This window comes from Dermacentor albipictus, chromosome 3 (assembly GCF_038994185.2).
Source record: "Dermacentor albipictus isolate Rhodes 1998 colony chromosome 3, USDA_Dalb.pri_finalv2, whole genome shotgun sequence".
NCBI classification, from domain to species: domain Eukaryota; kingdom Metazoa; phylum Arthropoda; class Arachnida; order Ixodida; family Ixodidae; genus Dermacentor; species Dermacentor albipictus.
The window spans coordinates 99,179,169-99,204,780 of NC_091823.1; the positions used below are offsets into that span (position 1 = coordinate 99,179,169).

At 44.4% G+C, this 25,612-nt stretch overlaps 2 long non-coding RNA genes across 2 annotated transcripts in view; both read right to left on the reverse strand.

The window, feature by feature from the left end:
- The window catches only part of LOC135901367 (uncharacterized), a 49,795-nt gene extending 45,697 nt beyond the window's left edge, over positions 1-4,098 (reverse strand). The window contains exon 1 of the long non-coding RNA XR_010564114.1: positions 4,032-4,098. This is a non-coding gene — a long non-coding RNA (uncharacterized lncRNA). The remainder of the gene's footprint in view (positions 1-4,031) is intronic.
- LOC139057482 (uncharacterized) overlaps positions 1-25,612 on the reverse strand; it is a 295,337-nt gene that overhangs the window by 213,791 nt on the left and 55,934 nt on the right. The gene's annotated exons all lie outside the window — the stretch shown is intronic.

The following is a 25,612-nucleotide window of genomic DNA, read 5'->3' on the forward strand; positions in this document are numbered from 1 at the left end:
GTAAAACAACCTTTGTAAAACTAAGGGAAGTATACGACACATGTGTGGATACTTTGTTTGTCGAGGTGAATGGATGCTTTCAGATAAGCAGAAATGTTTGCGTAAAGCTAATGGTGTCCGAGAAGCGGCTAGCAGGTGACGAGTCCGCAAAGCACTACTAGAAAGGGAAAAACACGGGAAGAACTTACATGGTAGCCATCTCACTACAAACGCCTTTCACCAAAAGTATGCACATGCAACGACAATCCATCCACTTGATCGCTTTGGCTTGAAAACCTATTTGCGCTCCTCCATGTTAGAGCACGCTACTCTTCTTAAAAGCCATACTTAAGCAGTTAAAGCCGTGTTTCCTCATTTTTTTTCGCATCGTCTGAGACCAATTTCTGTGAAGCACTGCCGAAAACAATTTAGGGAAAACGCTAATTACAGTCTCCGATGGGCGGAGATTTTATGCGCATCCCGGCGTCCACACCCATCTCGCGGTCATCGTCATACTACCATGGTTACATTCTGGCGATGTTTGTGCTGGCGTAGCCATTACCTTCACAGGGGCCTTCACAGCCTTCACTGCCTTCTAAATGGCCTTTCGGAAAAGGTTGTGGGAGAGAGGAAAACGCTGGGGCTCCAACTTGGCTGCAGCAATCTGCTGTGCCCGATCATGTATGTCAAGCTGCAGGCACCATTTTAAGCGCTGGTCCTCACAAGAGCTAAAAAGACCATTTATATATTCGAGCACCCTGATGTGTTCTAGCACTGCAATACATATATATATATATATATATATATATATATATATATATATATATATATATATATATATATATATATATATATATATATATATATATATATATATATATATATATATATGTGTGTGTGTGTGTGTGTGTGTGTGTGTGTGTGTGTGCGCGTGTGCGTGCGCGTGTGCGTGCGTGTGTGTGTGTGTGTGTGTGTGTGTGTGTGTGTGTGTGTGTGTGTGTGTGTGTGTGTGTGTGTGTGTGTGTGTGTTTGTGTGTGTGTGTGTGTGTGGAATGTACGTGCCGATGTACTACCTACACCTGCAAACCAGTTTCTGTCTTTTTACTGCAACATCAACGCCAATTTTGTTTAAAAAGCAATAATGAATGATTGGCCTCAGTATTAACGGGATATATGGCAGTGAGTTGAGGAGTCTTAGTTCCACAGAAGTTTGTTTGCATCTCATCTGAAGAGCTCCTCGATAGCGAAAATTGTAGTTATATAAAAATTATATATATTCCGAGCATGAACAATAGAAGCTTGGACGCTTATAAGTGGCACACATTTGTGACCCAAGATTCTGTTTCGGAACAGCAAAATATATATGTGATATACCTATGAACCTTCCACGCGAAATGTAGGGGGATGGTTAAATGTTGAACTCAATAAAGAAGAGAGTGGCTTGTCATATATCAACGATCAGCTTAATCCATGAAGTGGCATATTTAAAAGGTGAATACAATATCTGAGTTAAAAATATCTTAGCTACAATTAAACTGGAAACCTATTTTGTATATTCACAGCAGTATAGTGACACCTTCTGATTTTTTTTTTCTGTGAGATTTGGGGTTAATAATTAATAACAACCCGCATATTTTCTTACGTTCTTCTGTTCTCTTCCTCAACATTTACTTTTGACCTTTTTTCCTCATACTTTAGTTCATCCCTTTCTATTCAGCCGTTTTCACATGCCTTCTACGAAGGGTCCGCCCGCAATGTGTGCAGGCTCTCACAGAACACAACAAGGCATAAAACCTGCACGCATGGGATCACATTGGTCATTGCTACCACAATGCCGGTTGCATACAGCTCGACTGCAGGATCCAAACAGAAGACGAAATAAAGGAAGAAAAAGAGGATAGGTATCAAAAAGGTCTGCTAGAGTTTATCTTCGGAGCAAAGACACAAAGCGAGACCCCCATATGAGCCTCGGTCTATGTTTGGCTGCCGTTCTCCTAGGCCTGCTCATACGGTCGTTTCCTGCAGCAGGACTGGAGCAATTGTTTGCATTAGTCAAATAACAAAACCTCCTCCTGTTTGCCCGTCTGCTCAATTCGTCCCACTGAAGGCGCATGGGAGTGGCAGCCAAGGCCATCTAACTTCTTGCGTTGATGGATACTCAGAAGGCGGTTCTGGTTCTCCCGCGACCGCGTCGTCGGGATACCTTGGCTGCCCCAGCAAAACCTGTATGCGTTCCTGATTGCTGCTGGTCAGCGCTAGATTCCTGCGTTTGTATTACTCGGTAAACCGCACGTCATCAACGATTCCTTGGCGGTTGTCCGTGTGTTTGTTTCTGCTGACGGATAAATGATCCTGAAGAATCAGTGGCAAGAAATACCAAGATACCATGTCGAAACCGGTATAATTATTTGTTACCTATTTACATAAATCATCTGCATGAAATCACCGATTGTGTAATGTAATGTGTTCTTTAAGAATTCATGAGCAAGCGAGTGAATTTGTTGCTTGCGTTGCATGTCTACCTCTTTTTGTGTACGTTTGTTCTTTTCGGGAGGCTGGCTTTACATATAATATGGGGTGTATGAAGAGATGTATGAAAATACCTATTCCGTTTCTAATATGATACCTCTGTGTTTCTGAGTGCGACTTGGCAATTGAGCCCTTTCTGTTCACAACCTGTCTTAACCTACAGTTATGCAACCAATCATGATATTCGTCGCCGAATTCTATGTTGCAGAAGCGGGTGCGACAGCATGCGCATCGTATTCACGTAAAATGCTAATTACAAGTCCGATGTTTGGCCGTTAGCGAACGTGTAAAAAATGACACAAGTAAAGCTGAAGTGAAAATAACCCCCGAAATACTAAATCTCCAACTAATTAACTTATCTATTCCAGTACGAAAACTGATTCCTGGACAGAGCGCCGCGAGCCACGAAAGTGAGCCGGCATTAAAGTAATTGCCGCTGTCAATCCCGCAGCGTCTCGTTGTCACTCCGATCACTATCATGAGTAGAGAGGGCGCCCCCACCATGCCGGCCTATGACGACGTTCTCTGATTTGATAAATGTCCCGAAAGTGTAGGTCCAGTGGTTCTCATACACCTGAATCTCTTCCTTCCTATCTCTGACGTCTTTCCATTGCTTCTCCTCCTTGCCCTCAGTGCTGACCGATTTCCAGGTTTCAGCCACGCGCAAGACAGTTACAGTGCGATCAGCTAGCAGGCTTTTCTATTTTCTGTCAATCAATCAATCAATCAATCAATCAACATATTTGATTGTTATATAAATCCTCGAAGTTGCCTCAGTGGCATATACTCGAAAGTCGTTCCCGAAATTGAGCACGGCAACCCCCACCAGGCTGTTACCTCTAAAAAAAAAAGTGCTTGCCTGCAGAACAAGGCACGTTTTCTCTATCGAATGCGAAAATTGAAAATGTAGGAGATGGGACTAGCTCCTTCCCCTAGTTTTGTTTCATTTTTTTTTAGTTCTTGGTTTTTTTCTTCGGTAGATGGAAAAGGAACCTCCTTATTTATCGCAAGGACATCGGACTCGAGAGAGGCAGCGACTTCAGAAAGAAGATACTGTCTCCAGGCGCTATGTCGACTTTTAGGTGACCTCGCCACAGAGCGCATTCCCGCCGAGCGAGGGAAAGAAAACCGAGAGGCTTCTGAAAACAAAAACAGACGAACAGAAAGACAGACAGACATTCTAAAAAAGCAGAGCCTGCTTCTGAGTACTGAAATAAAAGTAAAAATAAGTTTCCCGTTTCAGTTTTGTCGTTGTCTCCCACCATGATTAACTGCATCAGCAGGCAGTAAGCAAAAACAACGTATTCACTAAAGAAAACACCATATATAAAAAGATTTCACACGCGCAATTTATTTTTGCTGCACTGTGAAGTGGGGACAAACTCAAGTCTTGGAACTACGCTTCTTTTGTATGAATGCATTGAAAAATCAAGACATTTCATAAAGAAATGGTTTGTGACAAGCTTTTTCGGCGGTGAAGATGGGGTAGTAAAGAAGTGAAAATGGCGATTTCTTCCACTCACCTTATTCTGAACACGATCCGGAGATACTTCGAGGCTTGACTGGTTGTGTATCTTTCTGACCCCCCCCCCCCCCTCCCCGCACGCACGCGTTATCTCCATGGCTGTAAAAGAAAGAAAAAAAATGTCCTGGAGCAATCTATGGAGGGTTTGTTTTCGTTGAAGCATATGGGTGCCGCCTCAAATCAATCAGAATGTGAGAAAAAAAGACAAAAAAAGAATGACGTGGGAGGGCGAAGTGGTGGTGAGCCACTGTAGGTGGAGATCATCCCGTTGTTTCCCCGAAGGCTATAGCGGCAGCTACAGAAAGTGGAATAAGCGACTCAACGCTATAGTGAAATCTAGGCACAGAGCAGTGCTCTAAAGAATGCAGTAAACTGTTCTTATAAAGCAAAAATCTTATTTTTTGCTTTTCTGAGTTCTCGCAGTATAGGGGAAGTCAGAGGGGTGCATGATATTCAAATGATCAGAAAAAAAGTCATCATCATAACTAACAACAAAGCAAACAACTTCATAGTCATCATCAATAACTTAATTTTGTGTCCACTGCAGGATGAAGGCCTTTCTCGGTGACCTCCGAGTTCTCCGGTATAGGTGCAAAATGTGCGAGTTCACAATGTGTATAGCGTGTACAAAGTGTACAATTCCGTACATGGTGTCTCAAAGGGCTTCACCTATTTGTCTTTTGTTAGGACACATTTCACGAGTGATATGGATCGGATGAGTATCCGCGTATTGAAAGTTGTATGGCCGATGGCAATTATAGGGGGGCATGCTAAGGTACTACGGCTATTTCTGTACCTGTAGGTAAGCGAGTGAATATTCCTGCGAGAACATCGTTTCTCGCTTTTAATTCTGGTTTTGGCAGGTAAGTACATTTCTGTACTGTCACATAGCCAACAATGAATTACGTCACTGGAGTCTCCAGCAAGGTTGACATGGAAGAGCGCCGAAAATAGGACACGTACTCTTCAGTTTCCAAATAAATGAAAATATGATATGCCTTTGTTACGGGGCCACAACGACCGCAGTTAAACTGATACATGCACCCCCTGTTCTGAAAAATTAACACACAGCGAAATATATCTTTTGAGGCCTTCGCAGAACAATAAATCAATCAAAAAATTGGAGGACGCTTAAGCTTCGCCTTCAAGAGTGGAATGCGACAGCGTTCCTGCCGACCCACCAAGGGGTGTAAGACAATGGGCTACGGCGCAGCGACTACGCACCCCGCATCGGACGCGGTGAGCGTCGAGCAACGCAGCGTTCGGCGCGGCAACGAAATGTGCGCCTGAGCAAGCGACGCACGCCTGAGCCTTAGAAACAGCTCGCTTCTAAGGCAACACTGCATTCACTACAGACGCTCTTGTACTGCTTTGAAGCATCGAACTCGTGGCTCAGTGGTAGCGTCTCCGTCTCACACTCCGGAGACCTTGGTTCGATTCCCACCCAGCCCATCTTGCAAGAAATTTTTATTCATGAAGTGCCTGCTGCGATTTATCGCCCACGGCCAACGCCGCCGATGCCGACACCGACGCCGACGACACCGGCTTTTCTGCGACACGAGCTCCTTAACGCTGTCGCGTTAAAAAGAAGATGGCTTGACCATGATTTATTGTGTAGCAGCACAAGCTTGAGTAGAAGATGGTATAACTAACAGTCATGCCACTTATCATGCGACTCCTTTTTCTTTCGAACTGCCACAGACTGGAATGGTCTTCGCCCCTATATCGCTACTGCCACTTGTCCATTTTCATTTACAGAACTAGTAACCGACCATTTTGTTAAATGATTATCTCTCACGATGTTTTTGCTATTGCATAAAAACCCACCCCTTATGTAATGCCTCTGCGGGAGACCTCTAAGGTAATAAAGTGAACTGAACTGAACTGAACTTAATCATACCTACAGCGATAAAAACAATGCAGCCAGTGTGTTATGGTACAAGGACAACTCAATGACCCAAGCAACAGGCAGCCTGACCAAGCAGAAAATCGGCTAGGTTTCAGTTGTAAAGTCACTAGAGTGGGGGAACAGCAGATGACTTGCGATTTGTATAATGAAAAAGAATTTTAGAAACGTCAGCTGCCTATGCATTAACCTACAATATGTGAACTGTCGGCATAGGAGTCCAACATAAAAGATAGGTCGTGTTGTTCTGCTGTACACTTATGTATAGACTACTGTGGAGAAATTGAGGTAAACAGCATTTCGGCTTACTCCATTCCTAGTTTTTTACAAAAGCACCAACAATCTCAATGGTTCTTTCAACAAAATTTCTGCAATGCGCTGCAGAATGTTTGTTGCAGCAAACGCGCTTCTAACAAAAACTTAGTTTTTTTTTAGTTAGGGATGCACAAAGTGTTGTAATTAGAGCGGTCCCCTCTTTTCTGCAAAGGCACTTACACTGAGCTCTTCCATCCTCCCGCCTGAAAGACAACCTATACCATCGACCACCAACAAATGTGCTGCCTAATCTGTCAAAAAATCGTCAGCGACTTATTGTCTGGAAAGCAGGCTGAAAACCCAATGTTTTCGATGTGAGCGTTCTAGAAAAAACTGCCTACAACAGGTACACCCGCCACTAATGTGTGGCGATTACACCTTCAATTGCGTATCATATTTTGATGAAGCATTTTTTTTACACATCTTTTTCTCTGCGGAAGCCGCTTGCCGTCGGTAATGGAATTGTAAAGCAATAGCTAACTTGATGGAGTACCACCTCGTACACTTTCAAGGACCTAATAAAACGGCTCGTCATGTTCTTGTGGCTATTCAAAGCAAGAGCAAAAACAGCGAAAAGCATTTACATTTTCCTTACGATAAGCACTGCAAGTCCCCTGACACCTCCTTGGAATATGACACGAAATGGAATTTGATCAACCGTGCCACTTCGGCGAAAAGACACTTTTACCATCCATCACAGGACATGGAGAACCGAGGAAAGTGTGAGGGAAGGTCTACTGTGCTAAGAACAACTGCATGCTTGAGGCATACGACGAGCAATGCGTAAAAAATGCATTGACAAAGAACGGCATCGTAAAACAGGATGGGTATAGAGTGTGCGCGCCCTTTTCATTCTGAGTCCCTTAATTGTCCGTGCTCTTTTACCGCTGCTCGACCTTTTCATTTGAAATGAATTAACTTGCCTGACCCAAACTCTTATTACGCCGTGATATCCATTTGTATAAGTTGATTTTACACTCAAAATACTTTTCAGTTATCTTTTAGTCCGAAGTTCACAACATCAATAAGTGCTTTTACATCAGCTGTACAGGGTTTTTGTTTTCGCTTTATTTGACGTTTTATTAGTAGTCAGGCATAGAAAGAACTCCGCTCACACGCACACTGGTTTCTTCCCCTAATTTACCTCTTGCTAACTGCAGTAAGCTTCGGGCTTCTTTTTTTATAAAGAATTGTGATTTGCAAATTTATATATCTCCTTATCCGTTTGTAAATATAGGTCTGTCCGCGTTTTTTTTTTCCCAATTACTCCAGTAAGGAGCAAAGAGGCGTAGTGTGTCTTTCCTATCGTGTGTCGAATAGTTTCTTCGAGATGGCAAATAAAAGCCCTTTTCTGTCACACAAAAAATTCCTGTTGCAATTAATAGACATTTCTGTGCATGAGGTTATCGCAATGTTCTCCACAAAACATTATAAAAGGATAAAAAATAATCTACGCCTGAAAGGGCAACCAAAGCATCAAAAACTAGCTCGCAAGTGAAAACACGGTTATATATAGCGGCAGCGCAAGACTATAACACTTATTGTTGTTGTCTGGATGGCGACTACACGCATGTGACTAAATTAGAACCTAGTTTATTAAGCTTCAGAACTTGGTCACACGAAGTTTTGTGTCCTCTTGGGACTAGGTACGTGCTTATGCCCTCTCTGCGCTTTTAAAACTTTGTGCGCATCTTCTTCAATAATTATTGCATGGTAATGAAATGGTCTAGCTCACGCTCGCTCAAATTTCTGCGCCAAAGCCTTCGTATCGTTGAGGTTCATTACCGCGTGGTGGTATGCAACTGCAAACTGGGACCAATTAACCTACTTTAAGTTCTGCCCGCCCAACTTTGTTGCACTCCGCAGTATATTTTGAAACTTCGCCGATATGTGGTTGGGAGGAAAGCAAACGGCGACTAAGTTCTTTTTTTTTTTTAGCAATAAACAACGCTAAATCTTTTGAAACAGTGCACCTGACTGGGTCATTGAACTATCGTTGTGCAACTGCACAGTGGTAATTAACTACTTGGCAAAGTAAGGTGGCGCGAAGAGAACGCGTACGCACTAAAACATGGGATAAAGCCATGTGCATGGAGATGTACGTTTAAACAAAAGCCCGCCGCCGATAGCAACTTAAAGAACTATAGTCAGGCATGTTGTTGGGCCAGTCGTTTCACAGATATCTTGGTTTCAAATCACTAACGATAGACATTGTTTGTTCAAAGTGCATATATATATATATATATATATATATATATATATATATATATATATATATATATATATATATATATATATATATATATATATATATATATATATATATATATATATCTGTGTGTGTGTGTGTGTGTGTGTGTATGTATGTATGTATGTATGTATGTATGTATGTATGTATGTATGTATGTATGTATGTATGTATGTATGTATGTATATGCTTCAGGTACTAAAATATAGAATGGCCAAACAGTGAGAGAGGTGTGCCATAAGCACACCCAGGTTAGACCACGACGGTGAGGCTGCGAGAATCGGCGCGTGCGACAACTTAACGGAATGAAAAATTTCTTCCCTTCGCACTTATTCGTTCTCCATGCGCATAGTAACACCACCAACGTACCAGGATGTGTAATGCACGCACACGAAACATTAACATTTCAGAGGCAACCAACGGTGCGCTTGTGCTTCTGTATATCCGATGAGTATCATCCAGACAACAATGCATAACTTAGGTGCCGGGAAAATGTCTATGATAATTTCCTGGCGCGCAAGTACAAACTGAAGTTTGTGAAATCAGGATCGAATATTGAAAAACATTAAAAGCTCCTAAAGACAGAGCTCTCGTTCCCACTTTCGTTGCGACACAAAGTAATTGGTTATTCCAGAATTATCAGCTGCAATTGTGATTTTCACCTAAGTATCAGAATATGAAAGAGTTGGCGAATCACACCACAAGCGCAGCTTTTCTCCCGCTTCTCTATCATTCGTCGATGCATTTCACAGTAGTATAACTAAGTACACTGTACAATCAAGCCTGCACGTTTTATTTACTCGGCAGTTCCACAATGATGAGACTAAGGAATGGGCTATAATAACACCTGAAGTCCATCGTCAACGCTGACAAAGCTTACTCTGAAATAGTCGTCCAAGAATTCTCCAAAGCGCTGTTCGAAATTACGCTTGTACTGAACTGAAAAATTCAGCAGGCCAGATTTATGTTGAAAATGTTGACGCTTCACATAAGGTAGTTTTCTGATGAGATAATACGCCTGCAAGGGCAGCTGAAACCAAGAACTCTCCTAATGACTGGACCCTTTGACCCCCGTACGTGGCTTCCTAAGTGATGCCAGAATCAACTGATTTTTCATCATGTGGCAATATGTTCTAACAAATAATTGAGTCTACGAAATGCCGCTCGTCACCCTTACGTGAGACATACAAACACACTCCATTACGTAATTTATATTTCTCATAACTTGCCTGCTTACTCGATCGCTCGATGTGCTGTATGCGACGCTACAAAGGAAGCCAACCATCGCGTGACGCTTTGCCAAATCTCTAGGGCTGCCTATTTACGTTTGACAGCAGGTTGCTCGCGGCTGTGTAGGAACCCTGTTATAAGCACGCATGCTACTGTACTTGGTATGGCTTCAATGCTACAGTCCACTTTTGAGTGCGCAAGAAATAGCAACTTGCGACGCGTTGTGCATCTAGTCCTCATACGCCTTTGGTGGTTCTATCCATGCATTGTCTTTTAGTACAGAAAATTTTGAATTATACCACAAGGTGCTGCAGTAGATCATACCGTGTGATCTCAACGCGAAGACGTCTGCTATATTAGCGCTGCTTTGTACAAATTAGCGTAAGGCGGTGTCTCATTTTTTTTTCCTTTTCATTTTAACAAGCCTTTGTGTGCCAGCAAGCCTGAACAAATCGTGCGAGTGTTAGCCAGCATGACATATGGCATTGAGAGCGGTAGTGGAAAGCACTGTGCAGGCGCTGGCGCCTCGTGGAACCTGTGAGGTATGAAACGTGCACCTGTGTGCCCGAAATACCACGTTGCGCCACCTGCCTCAACAGGACTCGGCAAATCGTCAAGAAGCATCCAATGGATTAACACTTTCTTCCTCATTAGCTATGCACAATTTCAGAGTCTCGGAGAGAGACCGGAAGTGCATAGCCTAACATGGGCTCTTGCAGAAAAGGATCCCTGCTTCGCTCGTTTAAGCGCACGCGGCTACACCTTCCCTGCATAAAGCACCCACATGGACATTCGTGTTACGTAACTGCGCACTCAATAAATAGGTAATTTTAAGTTCTGTGTTCACAGAGTCAGAGAACACAAGCCTGCATGCGTTTGTACAAAAGAACAGAAGTGTTCACTAACAATGCAAGCTGGGTGGGGGGGCCTTCGGGGCACAGTAACGCTTGGGTGAGCTATTTCTAAAACTCTCTATTACATCGCCACACCCCAGTCAGATCGCAATTCCGTTGAAGTATGAACCAAAATTTTGCCCACGTGAAATATATCCTCAGCGTACCGATACTCCCTTCAATGTTATTCCGCCCAGATCTAGTCCCACACATCCAGAGGTCTACCCACCAGTCGGCTGCCGGAAGCCGAATGCGGAGTTTTCCTTGATGCATATCCTAAATGAAAACTGTCGAGGCCGGAAGAGGCCGACCACCACTTCTTTCTGCCTGACGTGATGTACATCCTCGAAGCTCAGACAAGAGTGGGAAACACAATGAGCCCGCGAGGCGGCAAAATGAAATTGAAGGCGGGAGAAAACTGCACCACCAAGTAGACTGGGGAGGGTATCGTCGGCATGGCAGCCCCCGCCGCCAGAGCACTTTTCATCATTGCAGGGAACGAAACGGCTACACCAGAACAGCACAATGGAATAAAGAAAAATGCAGTGCATGCATGTTTCTTGCGGTTGATTTATCTCGACGTGACTTAGAGCCTGCGCAAGAAATGAGAACTCGCTGAAGCCATGAGGAGCTAGCTGCGTTTCCCTAGCGTCTTGCATTACTTTAGTCATGACAAATGAGTTATTAAGATAACAATTTTTTGTGAGGCTATACAGAAGAAACACTGAGCTTGAATTACGCCAGCAGCGTCCCCTACGCTCAAGTTAACCATCGTTCACCGCCGCTTTCGAAGCTGCCTTTCGCCCGGCTTACTTGTGAACAAGGGAAACATTTCATCAGTCTCCGAACAAAGGACACCGCTTCATCAATCTTCTAACAACAGCACTGTAAGCCACAGCGCAGCAATCCGTAAACAAGGGCCCACCTTGAAGTTAGATATAGCTCGACACAAACAGTGTCGAGGGAAAAAGAGAACACCAAACGCGCTTCCTGTGTCTGTTCTTTCTTCAGCGTTGCACTTTTCGGGCACCACCCATTATCGTAAGCGTGCTTCAACTCGCCAAATTTGGATCCAGACTAAACTAGCGTCTTTGAGAATGTGGTGCTGAGCGGGAAAGGAGAATTGACTTGTAGCGCCCACTGACACCGCAACGTGGCGGCGCTAAGTTCGGCGCTCTCAGCCGGCTGCGATAGACGAGGAAAATCGAGATGGGCGGCGAGCCCGGCGCGAGTAGCTCGGTTCTAAATGCCTGCTACGCCGGTTCTCTTGTTACGCTTTAACATCTCGGTTCCCGACACACTGACCTGGATGACGCATAATGAGAATGAAAAGGGAACCGCTGATAATACAGCTGCAAAGGCAAGCTGGCATTTAAGTAACTCGTGCAATTCAGGAATCTCACTTCGAGCACCTGTGAGGAGCAATCGATATCGCGCTCTAATCTGTGGGGTTTTCTACCCTTCGGCCATTACTCTGCAGTTATGTAGATGCAAACCCGCCGTCATTGCTCAGTGGCTGTACTGTTGGGTTGCGTGAATCCTGTATTGAAGTTGAATCTTGCATTGCTCGCTCTTGAGTTGGCCGCAGATGACTGCATTTACACTTCACAATCTACCCGCCATAGTTGTTTAGTGGCTATGGTGTTGGGCAGCTATATATGTGCGAGGTCGTGGGATCAAATCCCAGCAACGTTGGCCGCATTTCGATGGGGGCGAAATGCGAAAACGTCCATATACTTAGATTTAGCTGCACGTTAAACCACCTTATGTGGTCCAAATTTTCAGAGTCCCCCACTAAGGCATGCCTCATAATCAGATCGTGGTTTTGGTACGTAGATAGATAGATAGATAGATAGATAGATAGATAGATAGATAGATAGATAGATAGATAGATAGATAGATAGATAGATAGATAGATAGATAGATAGATAGATAGATAGATAGATAGATAGATAGATAGATAGATAGACAGACAGACAGACAGACAGACAGACAGACAGACAGACAGACAGACAGACAGACAGACAGACAGACAGACAGACAGACAGACAGACAGATAGATAGATAGATAGATAGATAGATAGATAGATAGATAGATAGATAGATAGATAGATAGATAGATAGATAGATAGATAGATAGATAGATAGATAGATAGATAGATAGATAGATAGATAGATAGATAGATAGATAGATAGATAGATAGATAGATAGATAGATAGATAGATAGATAGATAGATAGATAGATAGATAGATAGATAGATAGATAGATAGATAGATAGATAGATAGATAGATAGATAGATAGATAGATAGATAGATAGATAGATAGATAGATAGATAGATAGATAGATAGATAGATAGATAGATAGATAGATAGATAGATAGATAGATAGATAGATAGATAGATAGATACGCAAACAATGTAATCTGTGAGGAAAGGCTGCAGGGCATTGCCGGTCATTTCAACGCTAACTTTGTCTCTTTAATGGCGAAAAAGACAAAGTGGCCATGAGGTAGTATTCGGCGCAGCTGTACCGGCATCTGTGCAGATCTCAGACATCGCACATTTCAAGTTGCGAAGGTCGGTTGCTTTGACAGCGCCATGGTGACTGACAATGGCTTTAGGCATGTTGCATCGTGAATGGTAACGCCTCTCGATAGCTAACACTTCAGTTTCTTGACCTTGATCGTCGAGAGCTTCCCATCTTAGATGCTTCGCGGTAACGTCCTTGCAAGGAAAGGTCACTGCCTCCTATCTTTTCCCCTCACCTTCCCTCATACACGGCACGTCGCTTTGCCACCGCATCAGCACGAGGCACACCTTAGGTAGGATTCTCGCTAGGCTGAGGCCCAGCGCTCTGCAAAGCAAGCAATAGCGCGGTTGAAGCACTCACAACTTTCTTGCGGCACGAACGTTCACACGGTCGAAGCATCCGCTCCCGCTTCATGAGGACAGCGGGAGGGCACTGTCTGCACAGCTTCACACAAGTTCACTTTGCGATGGAGCATGCTCTGGAAGCGCAGTTGGTGTAACTCCGCTTACTTCTTGCTTAGACAACAGTGATGTTCTTTGAGTGACATCTGATTCGTTGATCTGATGGCTCCTGCAGTTGACAAGCGTCCTGTTAAGTCGAGGACTTCCGTCGCGTCCATGAGGTGTTCTTGGACCACGTCACCCCGGGGACGCATGCCTTGCCGGAGTTTGTCAGCATACGTCAAAGCACATTCATCAGCTGAGTGCCTGAATCGGTGGCAATTAACGGAACGAGGCGTACAACACTGACGGCGTATTTGTCCCACTTTATAACAGCGAAGACACAGTGGTGGTATTCAATGGATTAAAACAAGACATTGTATTCCTCATACCGCCAAAAGATGTGGGTCATAGGGGACAGAGACACAATCATTCATGGATAGCATGACATCCTGGTTCAAACTTCACATGTCTTCGATGTCTGATAGTGTCGAACTTTATTTAAACCTTGGTGTGCCTATAACTTTCCCACAAGATTGGAGTGCTTCTCTTATAAATCCATCCTTTAAATGCTCAGGAATTCACAGGAGCTTCATTTTCATGGCTTTTGGCTTGGGGTCAATCACCAGGAAGCACCGGTTTCTAAGAGTTCTCCATGGATCACAAGTTTTGTTTTTACCACAGTGGTCTTGGTGATCACCATACAAAGATGTAACATCTCAAATTGCCGGATGGAGCTGATCTCTTTAAAGTTAGGGGTGTTACGTAGAGCATCTCTAAAATCTTGGGCATGGTATGGACGTCCAGCAAGGTCTGTATGAAGAAAGACAGAATTGAGAACAAGCTTACCCGTAGGTAGACGAGGAAGAACGGTCCGGGGGTTACTGCTACTTGCTTACGCCTGAGTATCACGTATGAAGTACGTAGTACGTACGTAGTACGTACGTATGAAGCACGTACCCTGAGTATGAAGAAAGACGGAATTGAGAATAAGCTTACCCGTAGGTACACGGGGAAGAACGGTCCGGGGGTTACTGCTACTTGCTTACGCCTGAGTAGCAGTAGGGCATCAGCAAGCACAGCCGTTCGAAACATCGTCTTCTTCTTCACTCAAGTGCCACAAGTGCACTCGATATGTTCCACTTTTCAATGAACGTCTGTGAAGCCGACACTCTGGCGATCCGCGCCATCAATGCACTGAGCATGTGCAACTCTTCGATGAATGTCTCGCCAAGTTCTGTCACTGCGTGAAATTGAATTGGCTGCAAGCGAGGAAATAATTTTCAACGTTTGCACGCACCGGTGTGTGATCCATTTTGCAGGCCACGCGCATGCCTCGTGGCGGCGGCGTTAGATCGCGCCGAGTGTTCTTAGCGAAGCACAAAGAAGGAATCCTGCTGCAGTACATGCTTCATATATAACTCGTTTTGACGTTGGCAATGCGTTGTGTCGCTTCATTTATTCAATGCTACACGCATTACCATAAACAATGATCGTGAGATGATTTATGCCGAAATTTTATCTGAAGGACTCAAGCAAAGATCGAAATTGTACAACCACTAGAACCTTGACCAGTAGTCCACTTTTAAAAGCAGCGAACTCGTCCTAGCTTACAGACGCGACGCGCCCGAGTTGTTGAGAGACAAGAATACAAACGATCCAAAAGATCTGGCAGGTAATTCATCGCCGCTGTGTTTGCTACATTCTCAATTTTTCTCCTTTCATGAGCGTGACAAATGACCTCAAATACGAACAAACGAATTCTACAGTCTCATCTTTTCTTTGCGTGGAGGCTGTGTGGTACGTTTGTTTCCTGTCGGCATGCACGAAACATTCATTACCCAAAGCTTAGCTTCTGTTGGTCGGCGTATGCATGGCATCTGTTTTTGTGTGGAGAAATAACGTTACGGCGTTAATATTTCGGCGCAGTGCGCTACCAACTGAAGCCGAGTGTCTTCTTTTTCTTCTTTTTTCTTAGACTATCTTCTAATGTATGGCCGGCTTTTGCGCAATAAAGCGCTTGAGTTTCTCCATAGGCAACGGCCACACTTACTGCGATTTCCGCCTGAATCCACGCAACGAACTCATCCTGAATGTTCATCAGCCATGGCTGTGTGCCATGCTTATTCGAAGTAACTTAAGTTATAGTGTTTTACGTGCCAGAACCACGACTTCATTATGAGGCACGCCGTTAGTGGGCGACTCAAGATAAACTTCGACGACCTGGGTCTCTTTAAGGTGCACCCAAAGGTGCACCCAAAGGTCTTTAAGGTACACGGATGCTTCTGCTTCTCGCCCCTATCTAAATGCGACCGCCGCATCACGCGACCTCGTGCTTTGCAGCGCAGCACCGTAGCCATTAAGCAACCACGGCGGTTCCAAAAGTAAGTTTCAGTCGAAGTCAAGGACAACATTTTTCGGTGATCATTTTCAGTGGTATTATCACCTTCGCGAGATTTAGCGCGACTCCGATTCCGACCCGTTGACGTAAACGCATAGGCATCTGTAAGCGTTCCTGGCCCTGTGCGAAGGTAGTCAGTGTGAGATAGAAACTCGCTAAATTCTTCTTACGTTCCGTTCTGCGGATGGCTAGAAGCTCGTCTTCACGAGCACTCGCGACTTTGCCATGCGCTTACCAACTCATGTCTCATGGGCTGGTCCGAAGCGGATGGTACTCGATCACACCTATGCCGTTATACCGGCAGGTTCACTTTGTGGTGAAGTTTGCTATGCGGACCATCTAAAACGTATGAAGGAGACTGGAGACAAACATAATATTCAAGACGTTTCTGTCATTATTATCATTTCTGCATGTTTCTTCATTCTCTCACTTCAATATTATGCTTGCACAAAACATTACACCTGCTGTTTTTTTATTCAGCAATTTTATTCTACAGCTTAGCATTAAAGAAATAATGTTGATATTGATACAGGCAATATTTCAGAAAATTTACAAAAATAATTTGCGAAACATACTCTTCAAAACAGCTCCTATGACCTTACTGAAGATATCCATATTGTAGCTGCTTTGCAGTGGTGTTGTTGCTACCTTGAGGACTTGTATTTTAGGACATTGCCAGATAAGCGATCTTCCTGGCTTTAAATGGTTCCCACATGAGAGCGGCGTTTGTCATGGCGAACCCCTGAAGCTAGAGTTTCATTGACCGACTCGCTTAGAGCCCGCTGAGGCAACACGTGCTTTCTTGCTAGATATTTCAAACAAAGCCACGTATTAACCGCTATTTGCACAGAACTTGTTTCTTCTCTGGTTGGTCAGTAACAATGTTGCAACAACAATGAACTCGGAAATCAGGCGGCGACAATGGACAAAGTCTCGTTCGCGGTGTTGTACATGAAATCTGCTTTAGCTAGCTGTCTTTAAATTTCAGCATTATACTTCCACCATTCGAAAGAGAATATCCACGGAAAACGCATGTTATTTGCACTAGCAACAGTGGCATAATGCTCGGCGAATGCACTACCATTTGAGCGTGGTTTCGGGCTTCTAGGATGGTATATCACATAAGGGCAAAGTACGAAGGAGATAAAAAATAATAACGCAAGAATAAAGGTAAAGGCCACATTGCCGACAACTCTTTACACTCGCATGAATTTTCAATTACCTTAGTGTCACTTTCACCTTGTGCTCCTCTTTGCAATAACCCCTTCAACCCACTGACACGGTGATTATTGCGCGCGATCTCGGAATTTTCGATGCCCATCAAAACCGATTAAAGCCGGTTCGATTATACCCCTCATTCGCGTTAAATAAAATAACCTTATTGTTGACCTGTAGTGCGCAACAAGGACGAAGTACAAAGGCAGAGTTAGGAAACAAGTGCTATAGATTGCAATAGTTTTTTTTTCATTGCAAACATCTTAGTTCTTTGTTTTCTTCGCTATACAGCGATGACGCAAGAGCGCTGTACGTTAGAAAAATGAAATGTGATTGCCATAACAAAATATATTACCTGCATGTTTCTCTTGGAAACATAGGTTCCAGCGATGATGTGCGGTCCTCCCATCGCTGGCTGCCTAGACCACCAAGATTTTCTTCCTCACAGTATTTTCTTTGTAAATATATAATTAACAGGAGTACACCCAAACTTTCATGTTTTGGTTGATGTGTTGCATGTTTCCAAAATCTCGGACCAGCTGGCAAATCACTTGTTCTGGCGTGAAAAACCGCAGTAACGAGCACAAAGAACAGCTCCGCCACTTATCACGTATCAGGCCCGTTCTTGTTGCCGTTGACTTCTACTCGCCTGCCCATCTATTCAACGACGAGACCAATCCACTTAGCTAAAGAAGATTTCAAAGTTGAGTGGACTACGCTGAATGATACGGTCAATTTGTTCGCAAGTATTTTTTCAACGTTTCTGGTGGTTTTAGGCATGAACTTTCAGCAGTTGTGGGTGTTTGAAACTTTGGCGCATTTCTTCACAAACGAGGTGCCTTCAATGAAGGTCGTTTGCGGGAAGAAGAAAGAGTGTAGCTGCTTTCTAATTACACGTTGTACTTCCTGGCACAATAAAATGAGAGTAGTTCTGGTAACAATATGGTGGTGGTGTAGTGGTGATGATGATTATGTTTCTACGGGTGGGATTAGGCTGGCAGACTTAGCAGGCAATCTGTCTGTCTCAACGGCTCTTTCCGTGTGAAATGTGCCACCATGAGTCGATCTGTCCATCAGTGTATGTGTGAGATCGACATGTTATTCATTCGTAGGCATCTGTACTTGCTGATATGCTTATTATCAGCAGCAACATCGCTTGATATCCTAATACGACCAGCGCTCAATGTCGTTAACGATTTCTGGCATAGAAATGCTGTGAAATCTTTCTTCAACTACAACCGTACAGTAATGGTTCATGAGTTTGGAGAGAGATATATAAACGATGTAGGTACTCAGCGAAAGTAATGCAGAAGGAAACTGAACAATCTACAAGAAATATGCTGCACGAATGAAAAAAATACTAGAAATGAGAGTGCCGCCACCCCCTACTTTACAATTCAGCTCCACTACGTGTCACTCGGAGCTGCTTCCCGCCAAGTTGGGGCTGTTATGGTGACCTCATATATTATCTCGGAAGGTTGAGTGGGCGATACAGAAACGTGAGAGATGAGAAAGATAGGACATGAGAAAAAAGGCAGAAAGGCTATTAGTCATACTGAGTCCGTAGGTTACTTTGCGCTGGGGAACGGGAGAGGGGGACTAAAAGATAAGAAGGAAAAAAGAAGCACTTTTCACTTCACACACCATCAAGCGTTCGTCGTTGAGCCAGTCACAAGCGGTCTTGAAAGCTGGTACATTTCAAGAACCGCAAAAGCGCTTTTGCGACTTTATGCATCGCTGACGCTCGAGGCCCTCGTCGCAAGACCTCTTCTGTGGCGGAATATTATACCAAGAGCAACGGCATAGGAAAGAAAGTACGACCCGTTTCCTGGATCATCAACGAAACACCGCAAATGGGTGGAACTGCACGAATATCAGCATAGTAGCAAACTCAATTCAATATGTCATAATTGAAAAAGCGAAGGTTACCTGTCTTTTGCTTCTTGTCTAGTTCCACTTGTATTCAGCGCCCGCTGACATCCTGTCACACAACGCGCAGTGGTAGCACAGTGACTATGACTGCACTGCTGCACTCGAGGTAGCTAGTTCGCTCCGTGACATGGCATGGTCAAAATAAATGCGGACTCCCCTCACTAAGGCCTACCTCATGATGGAATCCTGCTTCTGACATGTAAAACCCCGGCATTTAACGGGTTCCTTTCTATAAAATCAGAATTTGGAAAATGGCGACAGTGGTCACCTATACAATTTTCGAATTCGTGCCCGTTGACTTTTCTACGGTATTTTTATACATTACTTTATTCAGGATACATGCTTGGTGACGTGTCATTAGTCTTTCATGGCGTCAAATACAAATACAGCAAGCAGTGGAAGCGATCAGTGGCATGGTAAGCTTTTGTACGTAGGTATTTATTGTTCGCACTCCTTAGCGCAACTGGACAGCACCATCACCCCGAAGTCATCATCATCATCAGCAGCAGCAGCCTGGTTAGGCCCACTGCAGGGCAAAGGCCTCTCCCACACTTCTCCAACTATCCCGGTCATGTACTAATTATGGCCACGTTGTCCATGCAAACTTCTTAATCTCATCCGCCCACCTTACATTCTGCCACCCACTGCTACGCTTACCTTCCCTCGTAATCCAGTCCGTAACCCTTATTAACCATTGGTTACCTTCCCTCCTCATTACATGTCCTGCCCATGCCGTAAGAATAAGAATGCCGTAAGAATGCCATGCCGTAAGTATAAGAATTCAAAGAGCTTTTCAGGCAAGTAGCATATTGCGCGTCTAAAAATCTGTTTTCAATTAACTTTCATGGAATACCATAAGGAAACCTACAGCTCTGACGTTAGGTCTCTTTGCTTTTTTTCTCCTTTTTGTCAATTGCTTGACCTATTTCCATTGAGAGTATCTATGTTCTAGGTAATAAAACAACATGTGACGACATAAATTACCCAGATGTATCTTTAAAGGATGTAAATCACTTACTGAAGTAGCGCATGATGTTGAACAGTTTCTTTGATTTTACTAACGTTCTGTATTTGGGCTACCCCATTCCTGGGCCATTGCATATGGGCTGCACTAAGTGTGTGCCCGTTATTGACCAATACTGAGTTGTTTCGCGGCCTTACCAATATAAGCAACGAAGTGTTTTTTCTCTTTCTGAAATGTCACGGAGGAAATGCGGAGCATTTGGCCAATCCAATGAATCCAAGCAAGAATATGCCTTAGAGAAAGAGCCGTAACGTACCTCACGATGTCAATCGACGGTAACGTGTCAGAATTGAGTTAATGCATCGAAACAGCGTGTTGTCACCGTCGAAACGAGTTATGTATGAGGCGGGTACTGCAGGCGGACTGCTCTTTCGCGCTTCCCAAAGAGCACTCTCCGCCATCTAGCGCCGCCACCACGAGGCTTAGGGTGACATCTCAAACGCATGGCGCGCTTGTGTGTACAAACATTGAGAAACGCGTGCTGCGGCAACCGGAATCTTCTGTCGCGATTCTTTCTGAACGCGCTGCACCATCTAGAGACACTGTCGCGAAGGCCATGCGTGGCCTGCGAGACGAGAAGCGTGGCGCGCCAGTGCCTGTGAATTCTGACAATTGTTCCTTCGCTTGCCGCACTTTCAGTGCCGCAGCCGTAGTGAGCCAAGTTGCTGTCGTTCATCGTGGCGCAGCGAGCTAAAGCGTTGGTGTAAAATGCGTTCATTGAAAAGCGGCAGATAACCCGTGCATTGGTGGTGCAGTATGATAATGGATCGGGTTGCTGTGCTTGACGAACCCTTCTTAGGTGGGTTAGATTCCGCTGAGCAGTAGAGAAATTCAAGGGATGTTTTTCGTCATTGTAGAGCTGCACAATCGCATTGGCACATACCTAGTTACCCAAGTTGGCGCCAAAAACGTTCATTGAAGAGCGACACGGACCTACTGCCACTCACCATTTGTCACCTTCGCATTTACCATAGGTGGCTGAAAGTTACGTGCTCTAGGTGCCCGAGCACCTGTATTCACATACAGAGTTTTCCAAGCACAAAAAATACTTGCTGATCGATAGGTGCCTGTACCTCAGGATTACGTGTGACGCGTGGCCTATGTATTTCGCGGCCGGAGAGGAACTACTGCACGCGTGCTCGGCTGTGACGGAGAGAAACGACGTTATTACTTGTGCAGCCAATAGCGCGCCTCTCTTTACCTTCTTTTTTTGCGCATTTGCATGAGGTTGCGCCAGAGGAGTTTTCAGCGCACAACTGACAGACGGACGCACGCACGGATTGACGAATCGGCTAGCCATATGAAGGTTTGGTGTAAAACAACTAGGTCAGGACGTAGCTTTGCTAATTATCTAAGTATGCGATAGCATACTTAGATTATTGTGTGCCCTTTGTCTTCATCCTCTTGCGCTGCCCCATTATGATGTTCAACCAGTATCAACTCACCCAAATGTCGAGTCTTCTACATGCGATAGCATACTTAGATTGTGACGATTACGTCGTCTCGACGGCAGCACAAGCGTCGTGGGTAAGCTTGTTCCCTCATTTATCAAAGCACCGGTTTTATACGTCGTATTTTTTACGAATATGCGATTTTGTTCCCACTGTGACACCTCTCGCCTACGCTCAAAACACCTTGAAGTTTGATAAGATACCTTGAAAGTGGGTGAAGTGTACCTACAATGCTATAAACAATGCGTGACTAATGGGGAGACCGAAACTCGGTATGCCAACACAACTAACCATTAGGCCACGATTACACGCATGCTTCTGACGTGCCGAAGTACTTCTACGAAAGGTCTACCATGTGCGTTACTTCTGTTTGTCACCTTCTTCCCTCCTGTCAGCTATCACTTTGATACGCTGTGTGTGACTGGGCTGCCTTCGGGATCAGCCCACATTTGCAAAATAACATGTCAAAGACATTATCAGGTAATTTTAACGCTTAAAAGGAAGAGGTCCGGACAACGACCAATGTGGTTTAAAACAAATATTTACGTTTCGGCTCCCCCATGGTGGCCTTGTTCACAATGAAACAAGTGGCAGAGCTGGCACCCCTTATATGTGTGGCTCAAGACATGACTAAGGCATCTGGCATATACGGGCGGCAGATTGCCTTCGTTTGGTTGATTAGGGACTCAAGATAAAGATGCGAAGAACAATTTCGTTCTTTGACAATCACGCGAGATTTCTCCCCAGTTAATCGTATGTGACGTGGTTACGCAGTGTTCGGCCAAGGCATTCGATGCAACGTGTCGTTTCTGGACGTCATTCCTGTGCAGCTTAAATCTTGTTTTGAAGTTGGCGCTTTCTCCGACGTACACATACCGACAGTCCGCACACGAAATGACACACCACACCTGGGAACTTGTCCTCTTCCAAAGGGTCTTTTACATGCACGATGTCGTGTCTAAGTTTTCGGGAGGGCACGTGCGCAGCCTGCACGTCATATGACCACAAGACGCGTGCAAGAGTCTCGCTTATGCGGGGAACGTGCGGAATCGAAGCCCGTTTTTTGGGGGGTTCCAGGCAGGGTGGATACTGCGTGAGCCAGTTGGCGCCCTACTGAGTCAATGAAGTACTCAGGGAATCCACAAGCCGTCAATTCCCGCCGCATAAGTACATTGTCCACCATACGGTCTTCTGCTGTTGTACGCACGTTTTTCGCCCGACGAAGAAAAGAGCCGACAACAGACCTGTTTTGCGATACAGGGTGCACCGATGCGTCATTCTATCGTTCTGCAGAATTTTAACGCCAACGTTAACGTTAGTATGTAATACATTCAGGTGCAAAACAGAGACACAAATAGACAGAGAGATGGCAAACGGGGCAGAAGGTAAGCAATAGGCTTTTATCGTGCGAACTCACACATAAGATTGAAGTGGCACAAAGTCTTTTTTTTTGTCTTTTTTGGAACGCCACTGAACGGAGTGAGGGGGTGAGCAGTTCGTTGAATGCAACAGTACGAAAGAAAGATCGCAAAAGATACGCAATCTGAAGAAAGCTTAATATTCGTCATGAAACAATCCTGTAACAGCCTGCAGATAGAAGCTGAAACAAGTCAAGGGGCAGGGGGGAGAAACCGCAATAAAAAAGAAAGGCGGTAGAAAAAAATGTAGTTTGTGTTGTCTTCTCTCCCCCTGCTCCTTGCTTTGCTTATCTTCAAATTTCTTGGTTGTAGCATTATTAACTTGACGAGGGCTGAAGGTGTAGGAATAGTAACCTTTCACTCGTAGCTGCTGACTCGGGGAAGATCGCGTGTATTTTTAGTATAAGACCGCGCCGGTACTTTAGCTAGATGCGTCAGTATTACCTTTTGGCGCAGTTGGCTTTATACAATCCATGATGTGGGTAACCTTCGCCGTTCAGTCAGCCAAAGACAGCCTCGTCTTCAGGAGGTACGCACTCGCTAGAGATCCATCATTTGATGTTTCCGTTGATGTGACAACAGGTGGGCTCGTGTCTATCGTTCTGCAGAAGGCATCTATGTCTCTGAATGCGCTCTTAGAAAAAGGGCCCGCGAAGACAAATCTTCACATCTCCCGTTTCAACCGTCTTGCGCTATCGCTAGTAAAGAAGTCAGTCGCATCACAGGCAACTTACCATTCCGATAGCTCCATTGGGCTTCAGACGATTCAGCTTCAACAATAGCAAGTTTAATCTTAACGAAAAAGTGCTCGAAGAACTCGCCCATCTCTCAGTTTGAGGAAGAGCAAGTTTCCCAGCAAATGAAATTATTCAGATCCTTGGATCTGAGTCTCAAAGAAAGCGTTCCTACAGAGGTTGTGCAACCTGAACCCTTTGATGTTTTGTCGGGGAATGGAGAAGCTTGGATTGCGGTCTTTGAATGCGCCTGTCGACAAAACGGCTGGAACGAGAAGAAGAGAGAAGCTTGTGGTCCCTGTTCTAAGCGGTATTGTAAGAAAATGGTTTGAGCTGCGTACCGCGGAACATCAATGAGATACACGGAGCACACTTTAACAGAGCTTCATCTCTTCATTCCGCGGCAGCCCGCTTGAGTGGTGGAATCAAGCTATATTTCATCGCTTCAGGTCTAGAGCAGTGCTCGAGTCTTTCGTCAAAAATCGTTGACTACTTCAACTTGCAGAGCTGGAACTTCCACTAAGATCTGTTGTAACGCTGGTAATACACGGCCTACCTCGGGAATTACGACAATGCAAGCTGCGGCATCAAAAAGCATGGTGGCTTGGCTGGAGTCGCTTCAAGAGATTGCCTGCCATTTGATGGAGAGGACGACGAAGTCGTGTCAAAATGTCCAAAGAGCAGAAGCATCGAGCAAGAGCGAGTTTCATGAAGAGTTACCGAAGAACGGTTACCAAGAGGGAAGTCGCCATAGGTCGTTACATACCATAGGGCGATAGTTGTTGACTGAGGAACGCAGCTCGCCTACACTGAAAAAAAAACCTAATAAATGAGGGTTTTCATTGTGACTCTATTTCGTGAGTTTGTTAGATATAGGATTTGAGGTTAATGAACACCGTACAACAGCACTTATAGTCATCGGAGCTCCTTTATCCATTCTTAAGCAAAGCTACGCTAATCCCCCAAACATATTCCGAGGGAGTCCAGTTCATGTGCGTTGGTATGATGGAAGCAAAAGAGATTATTGGGAGTGGGCACGTCTGCAAGTTAAGTACCAATCTAAAGAAGCAGAAGGGGTTGCATTAGTTTTAGACGCTATGGAGTGCGACATGCTCCATCTCATGCGGACATGAAGTTGTTGAGACTGAATATTTATTGGGATGATACGGTGTCCGTTGATCAAGAGGCTGACCAAACAGAGCCAGTACAAAAAGAATACCACCTACGGATGCTGAAGAAAGTTTAATTCCTCACCTCCTCCCCGAACTTGTATGCTTGGTAAGATATACACCAGCGACAACAAAGTTGGAACTTCCATTTCACCTGTCCGACAAAACAGTTTTGACAAAACAAAATCATACATCTTGACGAGAGAAAAGAAGGCATGGTTGAAAGAAGAGTTTCAAAAGATGTTATATGCCAATGTAATGTAATTCGCTTATAGGTGTCTGCCTTTGCTTCCCCTATCGCCATTGCTACAAAGGAAGTAGCACCTGGCGTCTATGAACGGATTACAAAGTAATAAATAATGAAACCCTGTTGTTTCCTTTTCCAATGCCGATGATTGAGACTTGTGTGAGTCTCAATCATCGTGTGAGTCGTGTGAGGCAGGTGCCACTACAAGAAGACGTCATGCAATATACCGCATTTCTGACTTCATTTGCCATATACGAAGACAACCGCCTGAGTTTTGGATGGAAAAACTCACCTAGTTGATCCCAAACGATGATGAGCACAGTTTTTAATGCTTACATTGGATGTTTCTGCTATGTTTAAGTAGACCGTATCATCACATACTCCAGAAGTGAAAAGTTGTATGAAGAACACCTGGCTCATACT